Source organism: Panthera pardus, unplaced genomic scaffold, assembly GCF_024362965.1.
Source record: "Panthera pardus isolate Hobbes unplaced genomic scaffold, ASM2436296v1 HiC_scaffold_22, whole genome shotgun sequence".
NCBI lineage: Eukaryota > Metazoa > Chordata > Mammalia > Carnivora > Felidae > Panthera > Panthera pardus.
The window spans coordinates 31,674,413-31,699,822 of record NW_026526788.1 but is presented as its reverse complement, the minus strand read 5'-3'; the positions used below and the strand labels follow the sequence as shown (position 1 = coordinate 31,699,822).

Here is a 25,410-nt window from a genome sequence, read left to right as displayed (position 1 = left end):
AAGAAAATTAAGAGAACAGTTCCATTTACAATAGCATCAAAAAGAGTGAAAGAGTTAAGAATAAATTTAACCTAGGGTGCAAACGACTTGCACACTGAAAACTACCAAATATTGCTGAAAGAAGTTAAAGAAGACATAAATAAGTGGAAGACATTACACGTTTACAGACTGTGAGAACTGAACGTTATTGAGATATGATACCACCCAAAGCATTCTACACATTTAATGCAGCCAAAATCCCACTGAGATTTTTTGCAGAAGTAGAAAAACTCATCCTAAGGCTTATATGGAATCTCAAAAGATCCCCGAATAACCAAAACAATCTTGAAAAAGAAGAACAAAGTTGGAGTACTTACACCTCCTGGTTTCAAAACTTGCTACAAAGCTACAGTAATCAAAACAGTGTGACACTGATGTAAGGACTGGATGACTGGAACAGAACCCAGAGCCCAGCAATAAGCCACTGCACCCACGGTTAATGTATTTTTGACAAGGGTATCAGACTCTTCACTGGGGAAAGGACAGTCTTTTTAACAAATGATGCAGGGAAAACTGGACATCCACATGCAAAAGAATCAAGTTGGACTCTTACCTTACACTATATATAAAAATTAACTAAAAACCCACCAAAGACCTAAATATAAGAACTAAAACTATAAACTTCTTAGGGGAAAATCTTCACATTGGATTTGGCAATGATTTCTTGGCTGTGACACTGACATTGGGCAATGATTTCTTCGCAACAGCAAAAAAGATAAAGCAGACATCCTCACAATTGAAAAACTTTCGTGCATCTAAAAACAGAGTGCAAAAGGGGCACCTGGGTGGCTCAGTCGGTTGAGCCTCCGACTTCGGCTTGGGTCATGATCTCACAGTTCATGAATTCAAGCCCCACATGGGGCTCTGCACTGGCAGCACAGAGCCTTCTTGGGGTTCTCTTTCTCCCCCTCTCTCTGCCTCACGTGTGTGCTCTCTCTCTCTCTCTCTCTCTCCCTCTGTCTCTCAAAGATAAATAAATAAACTGAAAAAAATCAAATGTAGAATTACCATATGATCCGGGAATTTCACTCTTCGATATACTCAAAAGAGTTATGGTGGAGACTCAAACAGATACATGTGCACCAATGTTCACAGCAACATGATACACAGTAACTAGAGGTGGAAACAATCCAAATGCCCTTCAACAGAGGAATGGATGAACAAAGTGTGGTCTATATATACATATAAGGGGATAATATTTAGCCTTAAAAAGAAATGAAATTCTGACAAGTGCTACAACATGAATGAACCCTGAAAACATTATGTTAAGTGAAATAAGCCAGACACAAAAGGACAAATATTTTATGATTCTTTATATGAGATACCTAAAACAGGCAGATTCATAGAGGCAGGAAGTAGAATAGAGGTTACCAGGGGCTAGGGGAGAGGGAATGGAGAGTTATTATTTAAAAGGCACAGAGTTTACACAGTTACTGTTTGGGGTGATGAAAAGTTTGGAAATGGATAGTAGTGATGTTTGCACAACATTGTGAAGATACTCGATACCACTGAACTATCCACTGAAAATAATTAAAATGGTGAATTCTGTGTTAAGAATATTTTACCACAATTTCGGGGGGGAGGGGAGGAATAGAAGAAAATTTCCCTAATGTGATAAATGAGATCTATAAAAAACCTACAGCGAACATCATACTTAATGGTGAAATATTGAAGACTTTCTCCTCAACACCAGAATCAAAATAAACATGCCCACTATCATCACTTCTATTCAATATTATGCTGATAATCCTAGCCATTGCAATAAGGCAAGAAAAAAAATATTGGAAAGGAAGATTAAAAAAATTGTTATTTATAAAACACATGATTCTAGATGTTAAAAAGTAAATTCTATCAACATTTAGAATTAATAAGTAAATTTAACAAAGGTTGTTGGATACAGGGAAATATTTTAAAAATCAATTGTACTTCTATATGCCAGAAACAAATAATTAGAAATGAAAAATATTTAAATAGTATTTATTATAGTATAAAAAACATAATACACATGGAAAGCAATCTAATAAAAGAAGTGTAAGACCTCTACACAGACAAATAAAATGCATTCTTAAAAGAAGTTTACTAGGACCGAGGTAAATGGAAGAGCTTATCTTATCCCTGGATCAGAAAACTTAAATGTTGTAAAAATGTCAAGTTTCCTCAAGTTGACCTACCTATTTTTTTTAGTGTTTTTATTTATTTTTGAGACAGAGAGAGACAGAGCATGAGCAGGGAAGGGTCAGAGAGAGAGGGAGACACAGAATCGGAAGCAAGCTCCAGGCTCTGAGCCATCAGCACAGAGCCCGATGCGGGGCTTGAACTCACAGACTGTGAGATCATGACCTGAGCCGAAGTCGGACACTCAACCGACTGAGCTACCCAGGTGCCCCTCAAGTTGACCTACATATTTTTGAGCCGGTCTCAATCAGCAGGGATTTTGCGGAATTTCAAAAGCCAATTCTAAATTTTTTTCAATGTTTATTTTTGAGAGACAGAGAGAGAGACAGACAGACAGACAGACCACAAGCAGGGGAAAGGCAGAGAGACGGAGAGAGAGAGAGAATCCCAACAAGGCTCCAGGCTCTGAGCTGTCAGCACAGAGCCCGACGTGGGGGCTCGAATCCCTGAACTGTGAGATCATGACCTGAGCTGAAGTCGGACACTTAACCGACTGACCCACCTAGGCACCCCTCAAAAGCCAATTCTAAAATTTATATAGAAATTTAAAGAACCGAAAGTAAACAAAAATGTGGAAGACGAACAAAGCTGGGGGGTTTATACTACTAGATATCAAGACTACATGTACAAAGCTATAGTAATTACACTATAAAGTTTGTATTGGTACACAGTCAAATCCGCCCAACAAAATTTGCATAAACATATAGGTATTCCAAAAGACACATAACCAACAATTCCAACATCCTTTCCAGTCAAAAACTGGAAGCAAGCCAATTGTCCATCGACAGTAGAATGGGTAAACTGTGGAATATTCACAGAATGGATACTACACAGTAAATAAGAATGCATGAGTGTAACTATACACGACAGGATAAATCTCACAAATAAGCTGAATAAGAGAAAACATCACAAAGAGAACACACCACATGATTAAATGTTATAAAGTTTAAAAGAGACAACGTGAACATATGACACTAGAAGACAGACTAGCAGTTACCTTTGGGGACTGATGACAGGGAGGTGGCTTCTGATATTTTTTTTTTCTCGGTTTGGGCAGCAGTTTCATGGGAGTGGCCACTGTAATAATTCAAGCTGTATGATTTGGAGACTTTTCTGTATGTGTTTTACTTCAATTAAAAAGTTGGCTAAAAAAGCCCCAGTTGGATAGGCACCATCAGTTCTCCTAAAGACTACAGTGCCCTGCCTCTCTTTTTGCTTGCCTACCGTGGGAGCACAGTGCCAGTGGGCACAGAGAAAAGCCACAGCCTCTGGACAAGGGAGCCTCTTCCTCCACGAAGCCTTCCAAGACTGCCAATCCCCTCCCCCACCCTCCTTTGAACCTACACAGCCTTTCTCATCGATATAATAGTTATTCCTGACATCCCCAGGCAGCCTGCAAGGCTGTGAGCCTCCAGAATGCAGGAGCTGAGATAATACATAATAATAGCATTTGTTGAGCATTTACGATACGGCAGGCACTTTTTCTGAGCAATTTACATGCAGCAACTCATTTAGTCCTTCCAATAACCCTGTGAAGTCGGTCCTGCAGTTATCCCAATTTTCCAGATGAGGAAACCAAAGAAAAGAATGATTTATTAAGTTGCCTAAGGCCTCACCGCTAATAATTAGAAGAGCTAGGATTCGAACCTGGGTAGTCTGGCTCAGAAACACTTTGTTTCAGCCATGAGCCCACCGATGAGGCCTCGTGCCGGGGGCCCCGGGGACACCGCCCAGGCCAAGCACAAATGAAGAGATGCTTGCCATCTTTCCAGGCTGGCAATGCGTCTATGTGTCTGTGGACAGGGATGAGGTGTGTAATGTCTTGAACCACCCCCCCACCCCCCCGCCCCAACCCGGTTCTAAACTAAAACACAGCAGGCAGGCCCGGCCGCTGGGTCTGGGCTCCTAAGCCTGGGGAAGCCAGCTGGGGCCAATGCCTGGGTTGGGGGCAATTTCCTTCCTTATCCTGTAGAGGAGGGCCTGGAACCTTCTCAGAGGTCAGACCGCCGCTGACAGCACTCAGGACAAAGAGGAGGTGCTGGATGGGGGCCCCTGTTCCCCTTGTAGGCATTGGCCAGGGGCCCTCTGCTTCCCACCCCCAGCCCACGGGTCTGGAAACAGCTCCTTTTAAGGCAAAGCCAGCCTCCTCTGGGAATGAATTCTAGCATCTCGGACTCCACCCCTCACCTGACAGGCTGTGTCACAAGTTTCTTCTTGAATCTGCCTTTAAGCTGTCCTGTTGCAGTTTAAGCACATGCCCTTTGCTCTGCCTGGAAGGGGCCCTCGTCTCTGCCAGAGGCTCTTTTTGCTTTCCGGGGGGGGGTATGCGGGTACAGAAGCTCCTTGGTGCCAGGTCTGGGTGGCCGTAGCTGGGCTCCAGTGACAAACACTTAAAACGACAGACCCCACAGCATCCGAAGAGAAAGTCAGAGTTACCCGCCTCCGGCTTACATCAAACAGTCCTGGCTTGTCGGAGGCCCAAGCCCGGGGAGACAAAACAGTCCTATGTCCATGGCAACCAGAAGCAGCCCAGACAGGGGGCCACCCTGGCAAAGGTGACACGGCACATCCGTGCCAGAGACCAGGGCAGGCCTGACACCCAGTTCGCCTAAAAGCCCTGGAAATCAGGCCCGGGGGGCAGGGCACAAGGGAAGGACCACCCTTACGTTCGGCCATTGCTGAGGAGGGACCAGGTGTGCCCGCTGCAGCGCACCTGTTTGTGAGAACACGTGCACATGCACAGCCAAGGCCATGTGGGTCAAAGTCAGACGGAGAGCGAGCTGTTAGTGCAAAGAACTTCTAAGCCGGAGAGATGAAAGGATAACGGAGAAGCTGTGTCTCCGCCTGGCCTTTCCGATTCCCCTCTGCCCTCGCCTGACAGCCAGGCCCTCCTCGGGGCGACTCCCGAGGAAGCTGTGAAGCACGCAGGTGCAACCAGGTCACCTAGTTAACAGCCTCCCTCCCGCTGTATTATTCATGGGCTCCCTTCTTCCGGCCTGAGCTCCAGTTTCCAACAGCCCTCGGGCTCGGCTTGGCAGGTCAAGCAGCCTGGCAGGCCTAGCCTGCGGCAATCCCCACTCTTTACCCTCCCCCCCCATGCCCTTCCCACCCCCTTGTTAGGATGCAGCCATCCCGGTGCTAACTCAGCCCCCAGGTGTCAACCTGCACTTCGGGGAAGGAGGAGAGCTTTGGGGTCAGTGAGGAAGAGCAAAGAAGGAACACCTTGGCTGAGTTAGGTTGAGATGCTAACATTTCCAAAGGTAGCTGCAGGCCCCCTCCTCTCTGTCTCACACACACACACACACACACACACACACACACACACACACACAGTGTATCAGCTGTCCCCAGTACGGTACTCTGAATAAGTGTGAGAGCCCACAGGAAGGAAGGGTCATGTCTTGTCCCTTTCTGTACTTTAGAAATTTTTTTTTATTTATTATGCTTAATAAATATTTGCTGACTCGTACACTCTCCCCAAAAGATGGGTACCAAATTGATAGAGTGGACATAAGTCATTAAGCCATTCGAAGACACCACTGTTGGGTTCAGAGATTTTCATGTTATTTAAATATCTATCTGCATATATCTTATAAATCCCACATAGTTTAAGTCATCCATACATAGCGATAACTAACAAATATTGATTGATTGATTGATTGCAGTTTCTACATATCACAATACATTTCCCCAAGCACCTTCACACTTGGCCTGAAACACTGCGGGTAGCTGGTCGCCAGCCAGGCCAATAGCTGAGGGGCAGTGTGGGGTGGGATTCAATCAGGAGTCATTGCATTCGACCCGCAGGCTTTACAGGTGGGAAGAGCTGGGGGTCCAGCTGGGGTCTCCGGGTCCAGGCAAGTGCAGAAACCACCGAAGACATGACCCTCTGGGAGGGGGGCAATCCCATCAGGGCAGATGCCCTGAGCCGGGGCGATGCCCTGTTGTTCAACCCCATGGACGTTTAAATCACTGCCCAGCCTCACTCTCTTTAAATGCCTGGGTGCTGTAGGCACCTGAATGACCCAAACCAGGGCCAGTCACAGTTAAGGTCCAGATGGCACTGAACACACACGACGGGCTAGACTCCGAGTCTAGCCCTGTTGCTGCCTCTGTGCAGGCCCGAGGTGGGTCACTTGTCCTTTCTGAGCTCAGTGTCCATCTGTGTAATCAGGGATTTGGCTCTGGCCTTCTCCAAGCCCAGTGCAGGATGAAGAACAGACTGAAGATTAAGGAGTCTGACCGCCTTGCTCAGATTCTACTGCATCACCTGCTAGCTATGTGACTTTGGGTGAACTGCTTAACCTCTCTGTGCCTCAGGTCTGCCACCTGTAAGGTACGAGTAACAGCAATCCCTATCTCACCGGGCTATTGTCGGGACTAAGTGAGGAAGTGCTGAGACCAGGGCCTGGCATACAGTTAACGCTTAGGAAGTGTTTTCTGTTATTATTACCAGTCCTGATGCTCTAGAAGTCTATGACAGAGGTCACAATAAACTGGTCATCCATGGGCCACATGCAGCTTGCTGAAGGGTTTTCCCTATAAGATACATCCCACGAGGGCAGGGGCCACCGATTGGTCCCAGGGGCCTAGAACGGTGCCTGGCACACAGTAAGGGCTCAATAAGTATTTGATAAACGAATGAATGGCCTCATGGTGTTTTTAAATACTTGAATTAGGTGCTAACATTGAGAATACCAAAATTTTGCATTTCTTAAAATCTGCACTTCTAGATAATTTTGGAGTCAGTGCGTGGCCACGCTTGGCCTGCCTTCCAGCTTGACAAGCACGGGAGAGAACGCAAGCGGTGGCGCCCCCTTTAGACGGGGGGGGGGGGGGGGGGGGGGCATGTGCGGTTCGCCGCAGGGCCTGCGCAGCAGCCAGTCTGTCTCTTAACGTCCGCAGTCTGGAAGCCGTAGGCACCTGAATGTCCGCCCCGGCCCCGGTCAGTCACGGGTAAAGTCCAGACAGCAAGTAAGGTTTGCATTTCCCCAGCCCCAGAGCAATCTGCCCACGGGCTCTTCTTCAGGGGCCCCAGGATCCCCACCCCGGCTCCGCTCCCACCTCCCGGTCCAGGAAAGGAGACAGACAAGCTTCCAGGTCTCTGGATCACCCCCGTCCCTGGGCACCTGAGCCCCGCCGCCCCCTCCTCACTGCAGACAGCCCAGCCGTTCTCCCCAGAGGACGTGACCCCGAATGCTCCACAATGCAAGCGACTTCCCAGCTTTCCAGGCTGCCATCCTCGCTGGGTTGAAAACTCCCCAGCGGGGCGCCTGGGTGGCTCAGTCGGTTGGGCGGCCGACTTCAGCTCAGGTCATGATCTCGCGGTCCGTGAGGGTTGTGAGTTCGAGCCCCGGGTCAGGCTCTGTGCTGACAGCTCGGAGCCTGGAGCCTGTTTCGGATTCTGTGTCTCCCTCTCTCTGACCCTCCCCTGTTTGTGCTCTGTCTCTCTCTGTCTCAAAAATAAATAAATGTTAAAAAAAAAAAAAAATTAAAAAAAAAAAAAGAAAACTCCCCAGCATAAAATAGCAAGGGGCAAATGAACTTAATCCTTACCTTTCTCATGGGAAGTGTGCAGAGAAGATGGGGGAAACACACACACACACACACACACACACACACACACACACCAGAGATAAAGTGCTTTTCTAAAGTATTAGTCTCCATGCCAGGCCCACTCCGCTCGGATCTCCTATGGACAGGGACATGGTGTCGTGTGCTCAGTAAGCCTGGTGTCCTGCGTGCTGTGGGGGATGGTGGGGGCTGCAGTGGACACCTGGGCCCCTCCTTCCTACCACCCCCTCCCCAGCCCTGCCAGGGCTCAGGTCCACGCGGATGGCCCACGTCTTCCCATCCACCAAGAGGCCTCCGGAGCCCAACCACCCTATTTTCTGCCTTTAGCGTGTCCTGTCTTCTCTGTAGCACCCGGGGCCATCCGTAAAAGGCTTGGGTGTGTCTTTATTACCCGACTTCCTTCCCGGGTTCAGCACAGTAGCCACCAGCCACAGGGAGCCACTGAACATTTGGAATGTACCCAGTCGAAATTGAGATGTGCTCTAAATGCAACACACACACCAGATTCCAAAGGCTTCGTACAAAAAAAAAATAAATAAAATATACAACAAATAATAACTTGTTATATTGATAATATGTTGAAATGATAATATTTAAAAAAATTTTTTTTAATGTTTATTTATTTTTGAGACAGAGAGAGACAGAGCATGAACAGGGGAGGGTCAGAGAGAGGGAGACACAGAATCCGAAACAGGCTCCAGGCTCTGAGCTGTCAGCACAGAGCCCGACGCGGGGCTTGAACCCACGGACCGCGAGATCACGACCTGAGCCAAAGTCGGCTGCTTAACCGATGACTGAGCCACCCAGGCGCCCCATGAAATGATAATATTTTAGATGTCCTGGGTTAAACAAAATAGATTATCAAAAGTAATTTCACCTATTTCTTGTAACTCTTTAAGTGGCTACTAGAAAATTTAAAACCACACCTGTGGTTTGCATTTGTGGCTCGCATTATATTTCTTTTTTTTTTTTTTTTTTAATTTGAGAGAGGGAGAGAGAGAGAGAGAGAGCAGGGGAGAGGAGCAGAGGGACGGGAAGAATCTTAACTAGGCCCCACTCTTAGCACAGAGTCCAAGGTAGGGTTCAATCCCACGACCCTGGGATCATGACCTAAGCCAAAATCAAGAGCCAGATGCTCAATCAACTGAACCAGCCAGGCGCCCCTCGCATTATATTTCTATGGGCCAGCCATGCTGCAGATTCTCGGCACGAATCCCTGATAGATAGAGGATAGAGCTAGCCTGGAACACTGTGATGCTCAGTACCCACTGACCGAGTGGCTGAACGAGAGGCCTCCCCAACAGTGCACATGAGACCCTAAAATATAAAGGAGGATGAGTTTGGAAGGACTTTCTGCCCCACTGCCCAGGACGTGCTGGTTTCCCAGTGGCATTCCACCCGAAGATCGCCCTCTAACAGGAAGCCACGGGCCTCCGTAGAAGGGTCAGTAAGGCTTCGAGTTCCATCGCCACTGGTTCCCTAATTAGAAGCCAGGAAAAGCCAGTATCCCTTGAAGACAGGACCAGTGATACAAATGGATACCCAGACATGGTCCCAGCCACCCTGGGTTTTTTTTTTCCCCCTCTCTCTGTTTCCTCCCTCTCTCTCGCTCTCTCCTCTCCTTCCCTCCCTCCTTCACTTTCACTGGCTCCCAAATTACAGCCTTCTGTCAGAAACAGAGACAATCAAGGTGGCACGCAGGGCCCTTGTCACAAATGGCATCTCAGGTCCTCTCCAAATGGAGCATGGCCTTTAAAGAGAAAAGCAGTGCCGCTATCAGCCTGCCTGGGGGAAGATGCATTTCCAAGAAGGCACGGGCCACAAGAGACTCCCTCCCTCGTAGGCTGATCAGCCTGCGGGAGGTTCTGGGTGCCTGTGACCGCACAGCCAGGCGCGGGGCTGCTGGGGTCCAAGAGACGAAGGCCTGCCTGGCCTGCTCCACACCTCATGTTGGGGCAAGAGAAGCAGGGCTCAGCCCCTGACCGGCCACCGCCCAGATACCTCACCCAGGGAGAGGGCCTAGAACAAGCCCCTTCCCCAGCTCGGGGCCTCAGTTTCCCCACCTGTAACAGGGGGAGTCTAGCTATTTCTAAGGACCCTTCCAGCCCTTGGAATGGAGGTCACAACCTCAAAGGGCTAAAGGGCAAATGAGTAGAGAGGGATCAAATGTGAGATGGCAGGGAGGGTGGGGCTTCGTGGAGAGTGAAGGCTGTGAACTCACCGAAATCTAAAGGGAGGCTCTCAGGCAAAACTCGGATGTGAGACAGAAGTCAGAGCGAAGTCCGAAGTGGCTACTTCTGGAGTGGGTGACGCTGCCTGGGAGGGGGCATGCGGGAGCCGGCCAAGGCACTGGGAACGCGTCCCGTCCGCGTGGCGGCGACACAGGCATGCACACGCGCACAGGTTCGCCCCTTCCATTTCCGCTCTGCTTCAAAGAATTTTTAAACTAAAAACAGAAGTAAATAAAAGGCTGCAATTCGGCAGCGACCGACAACTGCCAACTGGGAACACAGACCCTCCAGCGCCAGCTCCAGTCACAGATGCCAGAAACCTAGACTTTCATGCAAAACTGCTGTCGTTTTAATGTTGTTAGTAGCTAATTTAAAATTAAAACTCACAGCCACGCACGTGCACACCCATACACACACACACACACACACACACACACACACGCCTTCAGGCAGAATTCAATTTATGAGCTTACAGACTGTCAACCTCTCAAAATTGCTAGACTACAACGTGCCTCACACATGAGTAAATCAAAAGGGGTAGGAACGAAAGCTACTACATTTTGCGTGTGTCCTGTGAGCCAGGCACCGCACAAAAGTCTCGCTCTATCATTTTCCCCTTATTAATGCTGACAGCAAGCCTACAAGGCAATTGAGAATGATTCCCATGTAACAGATGAGAAAACTAAGGCCTGGGCAAGGCGGCATGCCGGACCAAGGCTTCGGAGCTCAAGGGCAGACACACTGGTGTTCAATCCCAGTGTTCTCTGCCTGCTTCCAAGCTGCCTTCCAAAAATTACGAAGGGAACAGGTTTGCAATCCCCCTTCGTGACACAGCTTGAGGCCCCTGAGGCCGAGGACGACGTCCGCTATTCCCATGCCCCTTGGCAAAACACTGAGCCACGCGGACTTTCACTGCCGATGCGAGAGAGTGCCTTAAGAGCACGAAGGCCGAGACCCAAATATAGAGACCGGCAAGGAGCAGCAGAGGCCTGCCCCCTTCCCCATGACAGATCCAGATTAAATTTCACAGTGGAAGACGAGAAAGCTGTCTCTGTGTGGCTCCTTCTTAAATATGCCAAGTTTCTCACTGACACCCTTCTGGTCAATAAAGTTGGTGAGGATACGCATTTTCTGCCCAAGGGGATTCGATAGAGCTATTTTCATATTGAGCCAAAATAGATATGGCCCATAAATGCTCCAGTTTTTCTCAGTTGACTCTTCTGCACAAATGATTAGTCACCACCGATGTAGATATGCAAATCAAGGTACGGAAATTTCCAGCACTCCAGAAGCACACCTCATGCCCTCCTCATTACATCCCAGGGCAACCATGATTCCGTCTTCTGTGGCAGAGGTGGGTTTTGCCTTCCGCGGCCCCTTTCGTACGGGGCCCGGGCCCTTCTGTTCTCACGGTGCCTGCCACTCCCTGTCATCTCACATGTGGCACCGTGTATCTGTGTGCCTCCTGGCCCTCGCAGGCACATGAGTTTGAGACCTCCGCTCCAAGGGCATAGGCCCGCAGCCCAGAACACAACAGGACGGGCAAACCTGCCCGGTGTTGAGAGTAACCAACGTGAACAGTGAAAACTGGCTATGGCCACACCAAATGCCCTGCGTGTTAAGGGCCAGTTAACAGCGGGGCTAGAAGAAGTTAGGGGATCGATCGCCTGGCAACAATAGGCCATTCTGTCAACAAGCATAAGTCTACCAGCGTGGCAGGCCCTGAGGATACAAGGAGGAGTAAGATACAGCCCGTGCTTCGGGGGGCCTCACTGTCCAGGAGAGGGGTCAGACCCCTGCAGAGTAGTAAAATGCGCCAGGGAAGGAGGTGAGGGAGGGAGCACGGGCTGGAGAGGAGTCCGTGAAGGCTTCCCAGGGTTGGCGATCCCCAAACAGCGTCAGTAATATGCATGTAAGCGCACGAGGCTGGAGCACAGAAAAACCCCCTCTGATCCCCACTCCTTTCTTCCTGGAGGCTAACTACCCCCATGCATAAGAGCCTACCTCGTGAATGACCTTGCTCACCTATTACCGGCACAAAGAAGACGGCCCCAGCGCCAAGAAAAACTCTAATCGAGGCTCAAAATAAAAAATGAATTAAAAGGGGCGCCTGGGTGGCTTGGTCGGTTAAGCGTCCGACTTCGGCTCAGGTCATGATCTCACAGTCCGTGAGTTCGAGCCCCGCGTCGGGCTCTGTGCTGACAGCTCAGAGCCTGGAGCCTGTTTCGGATTCTGTGTCTCCCTCTCTCTCTGCTCCTCCCCTGTTCATGCTCTGTCTCTCTCTGTCTCAAAAAAATAAATAAACGTTAAAAAAAAAATTTTTTTTTAAATGAATTAAAAAAAAAAACCACTGTAACTGCTCGAAATCAACGAGTTCAAAGGCAATTAAGGCAATTTTTAAAAACAGCTTTACATTCTAAAACACTACAATTTTAAAAACCTGAGTGTTCGTAAAAAAAAAAAAAAAAAAAAGTCTTTTCTTCATCTAGTTGGGTTTGAACTCTTACTGACGAAGGAATGGCTCACGTCAGCGTCACCGTGGTCAGGCCCACGCCCGGGCTGACCTGTGTCCTCCCACGCGGCTCTCTGGTCACTCTGCACCCCGGAAGCCTTGCCATCTTCCTGGCAAGGAAGCCAGCTTAGGGGAAGGGCAGTCCTCTTTTGACAGGGCTGGGTCATATGCCATGACCTTTCACCTGTGACACCACTGGCCTCACCGGGCCGCTGAGCCAAATCTGCCAAATCTACACTCAGGCCAGCCTTGATGGCTTCCGGATCGCCATTATTCCTTCAGAAGACCAGGGGGTAACTTGCCACCATCCTGGCTGGCATCATCCTTGTGTCTTGGGGCTCAGGGGTTCCCCCGGGCCCAGGGCGGCAAAAGTGGAATGTCCAGCCTGGGCTGGAGGGATGAGAGTGGAGCCTGGTCAGTACCCTGCCCTCCGTGGGCTATCCCAGATTAGCACGTATGCAGCTCCCTCTGCGTAAGTCCTGTGGCCGCTGAGAGGTGTGGTCAGTGAGGCCCTCCAGGGTGTGGGAGGGACAGACGAAGTGGAGGACGGTTACTCAATTCCTTCCCTTTGAGGGACAGCCTCTATCCAGCCCCAGGCCTCCTAGGGGCAGAGCAGTATATCGGATTCCAGAAACCCTGCCCTGTGCCCACTTTCTTCCAGCCCAAAGGCAGCACACACACTAAAGTTTTGACTGCACGGAAAGCTGGGCCGCTGCATGACTCTGTTTACAGGTCCCCAAAACACAGACACTTTGTGGCATTAGCAGGGGATGGCCCCGAGGCGCCAGCGGAAAACTGTTACCCGACCCTAGCATGATGCAGGAAAGGAAGTTCCAGTCTCGTTCGCAAACCCACGTTCTGATCCACTGCCCTATGTGGGACACTCCTTCTGCACCAAAAGGTTGTGAAATGCTCATGTCCCTAGAAGATACCGTGGACCAGGGCTTCTCAAACTTTATTGAGCAAATCACTCAGGGATCTTATCAAATACACATCCTGATTCAAGAGTTCTGGGATGGGAAAGAAGCGTCTGCCTTTCTACCAAGCCCCCAGGGGGTAGTGATGCTGTGTGTCCACAGGCCACCCTCGGGACCGCAAGGCTCCGCCATGCCTTCACCTCCCAGAAGTATGCGCATGTAAAGTAAGGACTTCAGAAAGACGCCCTTTAAAATATTAAGCTCAAAGAAATGAACCCTAAATGGTGAGACTGCAGGTAAGGTGGCTTGTTGGAAGAGGAAGCTATCTGGGAGGCAAACATGACCATCTGCCAATAGAACCCTCAAACCAAGCCCCTCAGCAGGCAGATGTGAGGACCCCAGCTGTTTGAGGATCAGGAAGGCCAAGACAGACATGTGTATGGGGACCCAGCCCAAATAAGGGCCAGGATGCTAGCCCCAAGCCTCCCACTCGCTCACTGTCCTCCACCACCTAGCTCACACCCATTACTTCCGTTGTGCTATCTCTCCAGCCCATGGGGTACCCCCGCTCCCTGTCATCCAGGTCCTCTGCTTTCTGACCCTCTCCCGCCAGAGGGGAACCCTCCCCAAGCATTCCTATTCGCAGCTGAGCCCCCTGCCCTCCTGGCCCTTCCTCCCGCAGAATGACCTCTAGTCCCCCACCCCGTGGGTGCTGCCCGCAGTGCGCCTACCCCTGCACCGTGACCCAAATGTTAACTCCAGCCAGCTCTCCCCACCATGGGCTGACTCATCAGCACCTCGCACCTGGCTCCAACCGTGGCTCTTGGAGCCCACCCCCACCCAGTCGAGGGACTGACTCCACCCAATACGCCCGCGGGGACGCACACACAATCCTCACGTGCCTCTCCAGCTTATTTCAAAATTCAAATTGGGGTGGGGGCTCTTGCTAATTGCCTGAACGGTAAGGGTCAAAGCCTCTGGTCTAAGAGAGCAAAGTACAGACAAGAGGCAGGAGCTGCTTTCTGAATTACTAGGGAGGGAAGAGGCGTGTTACTACTCAGGAAAGGCTAATTTTCCCCCCAGTGGCCACTGACAACACCAGGGCTGGGGGGTTGGGGTCGCAGTGGGGCGGTGGCCGGCGGCGATGGCACCGGATCTCCGCTCCGAGCACAGAGGCAGCGACTCTAGGTGCCGGCTCACGGAAAGCAAGGTACTGAGAGCTCGCCGGCTGATGCCGCCACCACCTTGGAACGCGCGGGCTGTCCACGCGTCCCGGGCTGACCTGCAGGGGAGATAAGGGGCAGCAATCCCGAGCGCAGGCCTCCAGGGACAGCCAGCACCGTCGGTGGTGGACCTGCCCGCGGACTGACTGGGGAAGCGAAGTGCAAGCCGCACTAGGCTCCCTGCTCCGCGAGGGGTGCATTTCCCCAAAGCCGGATCGGTTTGGGAAGGTTGCGGGGGACCTCTGGGGTCTCTCGCGGTTACTGAGAGGTGATGAGGGTAGGGCAGAGCTACGTGACTGGAGGTCCCTCCAGCGCCACTGCCCATCCCGCGGTGGCGGTGCGCCCCACCCCATTCCACTGTCCAAATGGGGACCCAGAGCGCGAAGGGGACGGGAGTGGGATCCCGACGCTCTCTTTACCGCCGAAATTCTCCCCACCCCAGACCCAGACCCAGACCCGACCCTCTCCAGGGCGCGGAGAGCAAAGCGACCTAATGTCCAGGAACCGGGTGAGGAGTGCAGTGCCTGTCCCCCCTAGGCCAACCCGGCGGGAATTCGAGTTCCCGGGAATCAAAGTTGCCGCGCGTCCGGCCGCGGGCTGGGAACGGGCGCAGCACCCCGGCCAGGGGCGGGGGACGGAAGGAGGCCCCGGACGCTCGCCGCGGGCGATGGCCGCGCCCGGAACAAGTGGTTCGGCGGCGGCGGTCGCGACCCCAGGGCTGCAACTTTCCCGCCGCGTGGCGGGCGAACGGCGCGGAGAAAGCGAGGGAAGCGGGGAGGGAAGGGGCGGTGCGCGGCTGTCGGTACCGTGTGCGGAGAAGCGCCGCGTCGCGCCTCGGGCTCTGCTCTCCGCCGGGTCGGCCCCCACGGGCCGCCTGCTCCGCTGCTGGCCACCGCCGCGTCTCGCCGCCGGCACGAAGGCTCACCCTCGGCACGCCGGCCGCTCCAGCGTCCCCTTGGGCCCGCCGCTGGCCTCCTGCAACTTCAGGCGCGCCGCGGGCTCGGACGAGGCGCACCCCAAACGTCCCGAGGCTTTGCACCCCCGCGCTCCATGCCCGGGGCCGGGCCGCCCCGCCCCGCCCGGCTCAGCGCCCGGCCGCCGTCGGACGCGTCTTGTCGCCGAGCATCGCGCCGCGCAGCCCGCGCCCCTCTCTCCCGAGCCGCCGCCGCCGCTCAAGTCCGCGATCAACTTTCCCTCGCTTCCTCCGCCCTGCTCGGCCCCCGCCACCCAGACCCCGCCTCCTGACGCTCCCTCCCGCGCTCCCTCCTCCCCGGCCCCCGCCGGCCGGGCCGCGCCTCGCCGCCCACCCCCTCCACGCTGCGCGCCGGGATCGCGGTGGCCCCTGCCGGGTCCCGCTGCGACCCCCGGGAGCCGCGCGGAGCCCGGCCAGGCGCTCAGGGCATGAATATTTCAGTGCTGGCGAAGCTGCCCTCTGCCGATGTCATGGCACCGGCTGCTGTGGCAACTCGACGAATCCCCCCCCAAGGGGCAGGGAGGACGCCCGCGGAAGCGGCCCCAGGTGCGTGCGGGAGCCTTGCCCCGCAGGGCCGTCCGCCCTCCCAGAGAGGGGCGCGCAGAGGGGTTGGGGGCCCGGCGGGCCTCCCGCCGGCTCCGCGCCTCCGGCCGAACCGGGAAACGCTCCCGGGAAGCCGGAGCCAGCGAGCCGGCCCACGGCCTGGGTGAGCCGGCGCCATCTGTTGGCTTTAAGCGCCCCCTCTCTGCTCCCAGAATCGCTGAGCGCCGTCCCTCTAGTCCCCGAGGCCGCTTGGCTCAACCAGCTGCCTTTGCCCACACCACTCATGGCGCTCCCACCTGCGCCGTCTCCCTCACTCGAGCTCAGAATGTCCCCCCGGTGCTTACAAATGAAGGACCCCGGATGGGAAGAGGGCCTTGAGGTCACCAGAACACCCTCACTTGTGCAGTAGACCATCCTGCAGTAAGGGTCCCCCGGCCTTTTCTTGCCCACCTATAGGGATGGAGACTTCATGACTTTTCCGGACGGCTGGATTGGGGAGGAGTCGTATTTGATTCACGAATTGTAGCTGCGGAGGGTCATTCCTTGACCTTGATCTTCACTTCACCAGGCTAAACATTCTGAATTCTTTTACATGTTTACCACGTGACAGGGTTTCTGGACCTGTCAGTGTTGCAGTGGGCATATTGACAATAGCTGCCTGGAGCGAGGCTCTGGGCTGAGACTCCGCTCCTGTCCTCAACACAGCCCTTCTGGTAGGTCCTGTCATTAGCCTGGTTTTACAGTAAGAAAACGGGCTTAGGGAGGTGGGTGACTGACCCACGTGGTCGAGTCAGGTGTTGAACCAAGAATCTGACCCCAGACCTTCCGTTCTTCACCATTCACTCGCTCATTCACAGTTGCTACTCTGCGCTGGTTGACTGAAATAGGTTCCGGGAGTATGATGGGGAACAAAGCAGGCTTGGTCCTTGTGCCTGGTGGAGGAGGTCCTCTAATGGGGGAACCAGACTTCAGTCCATGAAACGCATAACCGGCTAGAATTACAGCCAGAATCAGTGTTAGAAAGATGAGTGCTTTCATGGCACCTGGCCTAGGGGATCAGGGAGGACTTCTTGGAGGAGGTAACGCTGAGCTGAGATCTGAAGGATGAGCAACGGAGAGAGAGAGAAAGCGTTAGGCAGGAGAAACCTCCCGCACAATGGCCCTGTGGGCGGAAGGAGCTGGCACATGGAAGGGAGTGAAGGAAGGAAGGAAGGAAGGAAGGCCAGAGAGGGTGTGGAGATGGCCAGGAGGACCGTGAGTATGGAGCCAGAATGGGAGCAGCAGCCAGACTGTTCAGGATTTGATCTTTATCCGAAGAGTGGAGGCTTTGAGGCAGGTGGTGGGGTGGAAGTTGCAGGATGGGAGCGTCACGATCCGATTTATGATTGGAAAAATGGGGAATTCATTGGGAGGCAACGGATGATAAGGGACCAATTCAATTTAAAAATATTTACTGGGGCTCCTGGGTGGCTCAGTCGGTTAAGCGTCTGACTTCAGCTCAGGTCATGGTCTGACGGTGGGTTGGAGCCCCGCACGGACACTGCGGAGCCTGCTTGGGATTCTCTGTCTCTCTCCCTCTCTCTCTGCCCCTCCCCCACTTATGCTTTCTCACTGTCTCCAAATAAATAAATGACCTTTAAAAAAAAATGTACCTATCATCTACTGTGTGCCAGGAACTTTTCTAGATCGGAGGTAAGCAAACTGCCACCGTCAGGTCAAATCCACCTTGCTACCCATTTTTGTCACTAAAGCTTCCGTGAAACACAAACATGCTAATTATGGCTCCCTTTACACTACAGCTGCAGAATTAAAGGGTTGCAGCCGAGCCCATGCCGCCCTTGAAGCCTAAAGTATCCACTCTTTGGCCCTTTACAGAGAACGGTGGCTGACCCCCGTGAATCTAGACACTTAGAATACGTGAGTGAACAAAACACACGTGCTTGCACACAAATCCCTGCCCTCCCAGAGCTCACATTCCTGTTGCCTGTGGCGGCTGTCCAGGTGAAAGAGGCTGGGACCTGGTGGTAGTGACGGAAGTGGAGAGAGAGGTGGCATTCAGGAGGCAAAAAGGCCCCAGGACTGGGAGAGGTAGCCATCGGGGGATGATATAGATCAGGTGTCAGGAGACCCCGGGCTTCTAGCTTGTGGAGGCAGATGCACAGGGTGGTCCCCGAGTTGGAGACTGCGGGAGGAGGGCCACCATGGGGGGACATCCGTGTGCTATGACTGAGCCCAGACGTCAAGCAGCCCATTGGACACGCGAGTCCGAGGCCTGAGGGGAAAGGGCAGAGCTGGAGGTACGGTAGGTCACAGGTAGTCACATTTTAGACAAGGTGACGGAGCCAGAAGCGGGGCGTTCTGTGTTCTGAATGCGAGACTCCTCGTTAGCTCGATGGACACCGGGCCCCTCTTCACCTCATGTTTCTCATTCATAAAATAAAAGTGCTAGGAGAGGTGTTCTTCAGAGTTTCTTCAACCCTAAAACCTTCTTTGTTTCTGGTTTGCCCCCATCTGTCTTAAACTGACTCCCTAAGCCATCTTCAGGCATTTTCCATGGGACCGAAACAGCACTCAGCTCAGGGAGACCATCACCTCCTCTGCTGCGGGCACCATACTTCTTCTCGTAGGACCTTTCAGCTAGGAAACTGGGGTGTCCACCCAGGGTGCATCCAGCCCACAGAGCCACTCTGAGTGTGTAACGCAATTCCAAGCGAATTTGGCCGCACGGCAATGAAAGAGCTGAGAATTCAAACGGGGAATTAACGGCAAGGTAACCCAGAGGTGGGTGACGGCGAGAACTTGCCGTACTCGCCCTGGGCTGGAGGGACAAAAGGAGGAAGCAGTGCTACCAGGCTCAGGATCATGCAGTGCAAGATGGAACCGTGGGCCTGTCTGGTGGGGACTGAGGATGTTTCCACGGCCAAGCGCTGCTTGCAGCCCGGTGTGAAGGAAACATACCTCGGCGTCTCTCTTCCCCCAGCCCTCTGGCCTCCCACTCGGGCCTCCCTTTGGTCGACCCCAGCCAGAAGCCAGCAGACCCGGGAGCTTGAGAAGTCCAGCCTGTAGCAGCAGCTCCGCTGGGATCCAGAGCATAGCAGAGGAGAGAGGGGCACGGACGTGAGCAGAACCGGCCAGCACCACGCACTGGGGACACAGATGCGGATAACATCCAGCCCCCGTCTTTGAGGCACTCCCGGTGTAAGAGAGAGAGAGAGGCAGACCTAGAAATCAATTAAAATCTAGCAAGGGAGGGTGGCAAAGCAGAGAGGGAGCCCCAAGGAGAGTGAGGTGACAGGTTTCCAAGAAAGTTTGGTCCAGAAAGGCTGCCGGGACCAGGGGACCCGAGGGCTGATTGTGCTGCAAAGATCAGGAGTTCCACGGGCAGCAAAAGCAGAAGGACAGTCCAGGTGGAGAAACAGCAGGAGCAAAGGTGATCCTGGAGGTGAGTAGCGGTCCTGCTGTTCTGCACAAGAAGCAGCCAAAGGAAGCATGGAGGCGTTTGCGGGAGACTCGGAGGTGGGGAAAGAACTCCATCTTTCCTCTGGACGAGCTGGATGAGTCGCTGGAAATCTAGCATTTCTCCCGGGCTAGGGTTGCCCTCCATCAAAGCATTTCAGGGCTGCCCACCCACACAGCTCTTGGGGTTCTCGCCACCTCCCTTTCCTTCGAAAACATCTGCCCCTCCCCAAGCACCTGCAGCATGGAGGAAGATGGACAGTGTGATAAAGAGCCACCTCTCCCCACCTTGTGTGGTTTTGGACAAATCGCTTAGCCTCTCCGAGCTTGGGTTTCCGCTCCCTTAGCCGGGGATCGTGCAGCCTGGCCGGCCTTCCTCCAGGGGTGGAGTGAAAGCACGTTGACAGCAGTAAAGAACCAAACAGATGTTAACTGCCCAGGGCCCCAGCAGCGCGAACCCCCTCTCCTTCTGGTTGAGGGTTGGGGAGACGCCCCGCGGTGGGACATGAGGGATGGGCCAACCCCTGCCTCGAATGTAGCAACTGAGGGGTAAGTTCCCCCAGGTCCCGCCTCCTGGGTGCAGCACGTGGCCCAGGCTAGCCAATCGGAATCACCACTCTCGACATTGCCCCTGGAGGGGAGTCGTGAAGTTTAGAAATCCTTTAGAACAGTTGAGAGGTTATAGAAAGCACCAAACGCCTAGGGACAGCTCCTGAGGCCTGCCCTGGGCTGTATTCTCAGCTGCATTCCTGGCTGCCAGCCTTGTTTGGTTCCTGTTTCCTGAGCCGATCCTCCAGCCTTCCGGTTGTGCAATCCGCCCTCCCCGCCACCTCATCTATCTACGAAATTCATATTCTACATCAATTAGCCAGAGTTCATTGCTGTGACCGGCAACCATAAGAACTCTGCCTGGTATGGACCATATGATGATTCTCCCAGTAATCGTGGGGGATCCCAGCCCAACATGGGGTCAGCACCGGTGAGTACCTGGGCCTCCCCTTTCCCAGAATTAAAAAAGGAAGGAAGGGAGGGAGGAAGATATCCTGGCTCCTTCCATACCAGAATACCTTGTCCAGGTATTTCCAGAAATAGCCACATCTCTGTAGTAGGTTCCAGTTCATCTTTAGCTCAGAGAGACACTCAATTTTAGGATCCTCAAAGGCAGGGACTGTGTCTTGTTCTTTCATTTAGCAGGCATTCCTGGAGAGGCCACAGTGTGCCAGGCTCTGAACTGGGTGCTGAGGACACAGAGAAGCGCATGATGGCATTCTGGTCCTTAGTCCAGTTGGAGAGACAGATACAGAAACAAATAGGAAGCATAGGATAGTGTCATTCTGGAAACCAGGACCAAGTTCAACAGTGACAGAGGGCCCTTGGGGAGGAAGATCTGCCCCACCCCAACCAAGGAGACTGAAAGACTTCCAACCGGAGGGGCCAGGGGCCGCTCAAGGAGAGCCTTGAAAGATACCCGCCCCTGGCAAGATGAGGCCACTAGGGCATCTGATAGGTCAAAGGGGGAGGAGTGAGTGTATGCAAAGCCCCAGGGGCATCAAACAGCAAAGAAGCTCCAGGAGATATGGTGGTGGGGCTGGACCAAGGCATGCTGGGCAGGGATGAGAGAGGGGTCTCAGGGGATGGACCAGAGCTAGACAGAAAGGGCCTGGCGTGCCGTGCCGGGTCTGAGGGTCACTCAGCAAGCGATGCCGATGCACCGGTGAAGGATGAACAGGAAGAGAATGCACTGTCCCGGCTGGTCCCGGGCTGACACCTTGGAGGAAGAGGCACCTCGCCTTCACTGTCTTTGTATTCCTGAGCACCAAATAATCTGCTCCTTCACTGGCACTCTCCACGAATAAGAAAGGAAAGGGAGGAGGAAGGGAGAGAGGGAAGAAAGGAAGAAGAGGAACGAATCCAAACGTGCTGTTTTAAACCTCACCTGGGTTTGGACCAGATTCCACATCTGCCCCCAGCCCCCAGTGGGGAGCTCTGCTCCGCTGCTTCCTCCCTGGAAATGGAGGCAGGCCAGTGCGAGGTAATGCAGAGCTCATGAGACAGGAATGCAGTGGACTTGGGTCTTGGCCGACCAGCCTGGGCCTCAGTTTCCTCGGCTGTACGTGGGCAAGATAGCCCCCAGGCTCCCCTGAACGCCTCCCTGGGTTGCCGTTCAGGTAGAAGGGGAAAACACACACATCGAAATGCTTCATAAGCTGTGAAAACAAAAACAACACTTGCATGCAAGTCCCTCCTCCCCACGAGGGTCGATTATTATTTTTAAAGCACATAAACACCTCCCCTCTGGGTGTCCTCCATAACAGCTTCCCTGTCCCGCCTCACAACGAAGTACCTTTCCTTCTCTCCGTCTATTCCCATCCCTGAGCTGGCGCAAAGCCGTTTGTCGCTTCCTGTCTGCGTCCCCAGCCCGCTGGTCCTCTCCCGGGGTAGCGCCTGCCACCATAAACCAGACATGTGTGCTCCTGAGTTTGGTTTGTGGGCCCTTGGAGCCTGGCACAGCTGTGGTGGCTCGACTCGGCTTGTGAAAGAGAAGAGGCTGGAAGGCGGACAAGGCGGGCTGGGGCCACCCGTCTGCAAAGTCGAGGGCCCCAGGGAACCCCCGGGGGGCATGGCTTCCCTGGCCCCACCTTGGAAGCTTACCCCTCCCCAGCGTGGCCTACGGACCATGGCTCTTTCCCTCACGTTCTTGGCCTGCTCCCTGCTCCCCTCTCCCATCATTTATTTATAAGGTATTCATAGCAAAATGAATGACAAAAAGTTAGAAGCTAATTAAAGCTGGCACAGATTGGCACACGGGGGCATGAATTATGCATTGGGACAGAATGGCACTTGGTGGCAAGGACTGTACCGACTGCCCTGGGCTCTGGCAAGTGGATACAGGACCCCCAGCTCCAGCAGGGCCCCCACCCCTGCCTCTCCTGCCCTCCATCTGGGCCCTCTGACTTTGGGGACAAGAGGAGACTTGTCGGCCACCACCTCCCAATGGGCAATTTCTCCCTGCACAGCCCAGCATGTGCTGGCTGTGAGAGACGTCAACACCATAACCAAGGCTAGACTCACCCCACAAAAGCACACCCCCGGTTCTCCAAGCACGTGCCTTCCGCAGCCCCTGCACAAAATGGGCAGGGCAGGGCTTGGCTTCCAGAGGGGTGGGGAAAGGTGGTGGGAAAAGCCTGCGATTCGGCTGGCTGGAGCCCTGAGATCATGACCTGAGCCAAAGTCAGACACTTCACCGACGGAGCCACCCGGGGAACCCCGGAAGTTCCCTGTGCGATTCTAATGTGCGAAGGAAAGCCATGTATCTGGGCACAGGGGCCGGGGAAGTGGATTTTGATCCCAGAAGTCATGGATGGGAGTTCCTGCTCTGCCATTACTGACTGTGAGTTTGAGTATATGGCTCAAGCTCCTGGGGCCTCAGTTTCCTCCTCTGTAAAATGGGGTTAGTAGTATCCTGAGCTCCAGAGTCGAGGTGTTTAGATTCGTTTTGAATCCTGGCTCCGCCTCTTAGGCAGGTTACCTAACTTCCCTTTGCCTCAGTTTGCTCATCTGGAAAGTGGTGACAAGAGTCATGAGGATTGAGTGAGTTGATGAATATAAAATGGCACCACAGAGCCATGGCCGTTCGCTGTCCTGGGAATGGGGAACCCTGCCCCTCCTGGCCCACAGGGCTGTGGCCGGGATCACATGAGGACGAGGATGACACAGAGAGGCTGTGCGCACTGTGGGGCACAGTGGAGGTTTTCGGTCAGAAAGACAGGCCTCCTGGCTACCTTGCCCGGGCCCTGACTTTCCTTTTGTTTGCACAAAGGAGACAGGAATACGTTATCATCTCAAACATTTCAGACCACATAGACAAACCTCTTTTCTCCGTTTGGTGCGTATCCTTCCAAGTAATGTTCTTTTTATTAAAAAAAAATTTTTGTTTAAATATTTATTTATTTTTGAGACAGAGAGAGACAGAGCGTGAGCGGAGGAGGGTAGAGAGGGAGAGGGAGACACAGCATCCGAAGCAGGCCCCAGGCTCTGAGCTGTCAGCACGGAGCCCGACGTGGGGCTCGAGCCCACGAGCTGTGAGATCATGACCTGAGCTGAAGTCAGATGCTCAACCGACTGAGCCACTCAGGCACCCCCTTCCAAGTAATGTTCTATGTCCATATGGAAATGTATAGTTTTCAGCTGGGGGCAGGGATGTGAGAGAGCCATCTATCATGGCACACTTCTGTACTTTTGAATTTCGAACCATATGAATGGCTCAAATATAAAACTCAATATAAAGGGTATGCTTCAGGCGCGAGGAAAGTGGTCCCAGATGGAAGCTTGGATATTCAGGAAGGAAAGAAGAGGAATAGAAAGGAAAATACAGGCAAATACAAATGAATCTTGGTTGGATAAAACAATAAAACTAATGTCTCAAATATATAGAGGGAATTAAAATACACGACACAATAGCACATGAGTCAGGAAGGGGGTAAATGGAGTTAGCATTGTTCTAAGGTCCTTGCGTTGTCCAGGAAGTGGGTAAAAATGGGAACGTATGGGAAACGTTAATAAATCGAGGATATCTGGTCTATCTCTAGGCTAACCCTAAAAGAACGGTAAATGGATGTATAACTCACCAGCCAATAGGAGGGAAAATGGAATAATAAAGTCATGCGTGTGTGCGTGTGTGTGTGTATTTCGAGAATTATTTGTTGTTTATAAATCGAGTCATACTTCACCCATTGTTCTATGACTTGACTTTTTCTGTTAAAATATGTCCCGGAGCTCTTTCCACACTGGAACACAGAGGGTCTGGCTCCTCTCTTTAATCTGCCAGCATGTGTTCCATAGAATGATGTTGACAACAGAGCACGAAACTGAGTATCAGTTTCACCCCTTCCGAGCCTGGGGTGCTATGTGACTGCACAGGTCACATGCCCGCAGAGCCAGCCCTGACTGAGACAATGGGGCAGAGAGAAGGCAGTGCCCGTGGGAGTGTCTGCAGCCTGGACCGGAAGCAGTAGGCAAGCCTTGTTCTGTCCGGGCTCCGAGCACCCCCCATTCGTCACACACCAGGAAATCTTACATCCGGGTGGCCTGTGATCAGCTGGTCCGGTCTCCCCACCTCTGGACGCCACTGCAGTCAAGCCACCCCAGAGACGATCTTACTCTCGTAAGTGGTTACATACTGGTCTCCAGGGATGGGGGCCCCATTTGTTACAGTCTGCAAGTTACTTCCTGCTAGATGCCAGCCTTCTTCAGGTCATCTCTGGGAATCGAATAGAGAGAGAGGGTTGTTCTGTCCTCGGGTCTGTTGTAGTCTATGCAAGCACGCGCAGAACATCATCTCTGTGCAGTTATGTCTTTAACACTCCATAACCCCTCTTCCTTGAAGCAGAAGCGAACAGGCTTCGTCTGAGCCTCCAGCCGGCAACTCTGGCTGGCTGTATTTAGTGGTATCGTATTGTTATTGTTGTATTTATGTATTTTTAAAAAAAATATTTATGTATTTTTGAGAAAGAGAGCGTGAGCAGGGGAGGGACAGAAATAGAGGGGGACAGAGGATCCAAAGCAGGCTCCACGCTGACAGCAGAGAGCCCGACGTGGGGCTCGAACTCACAAACCGTGAGATCAAGACCTGAGCTGAAGTCGATGCTCGACAGACTGAGCCACCCAGATGTCCCTGTTGTATTTATTTTTATTGTTGTGTTTCATTTATTGCCACTAGCGCTTTTTTTTTTTTCATTTATGGTGGCAATAGATTTTAAAGAATGAA

General features: G+C 52.7%; 1 protein-coding gene across 1 annotated transcript in view; it reads right to left on the bottom strand.

The window, feature by feature from the left end:
• CDH23 (cadherin related 23) overlaps positions 1-15,824 on the bottom strand; it is a 413,989-nt gene extending 398,165 nt beyond the window's left edge. Inside the window, 1 exon segment of the mRNA XM_053888562.1 lies at positions 15,478-15,824. The gene's annotated coding sequence lies outside the window, so the exon portion shown is untranslated.
• Between the last annotated feature and the right edge of the window lie 9,586 nt (positions 15,825-25,410).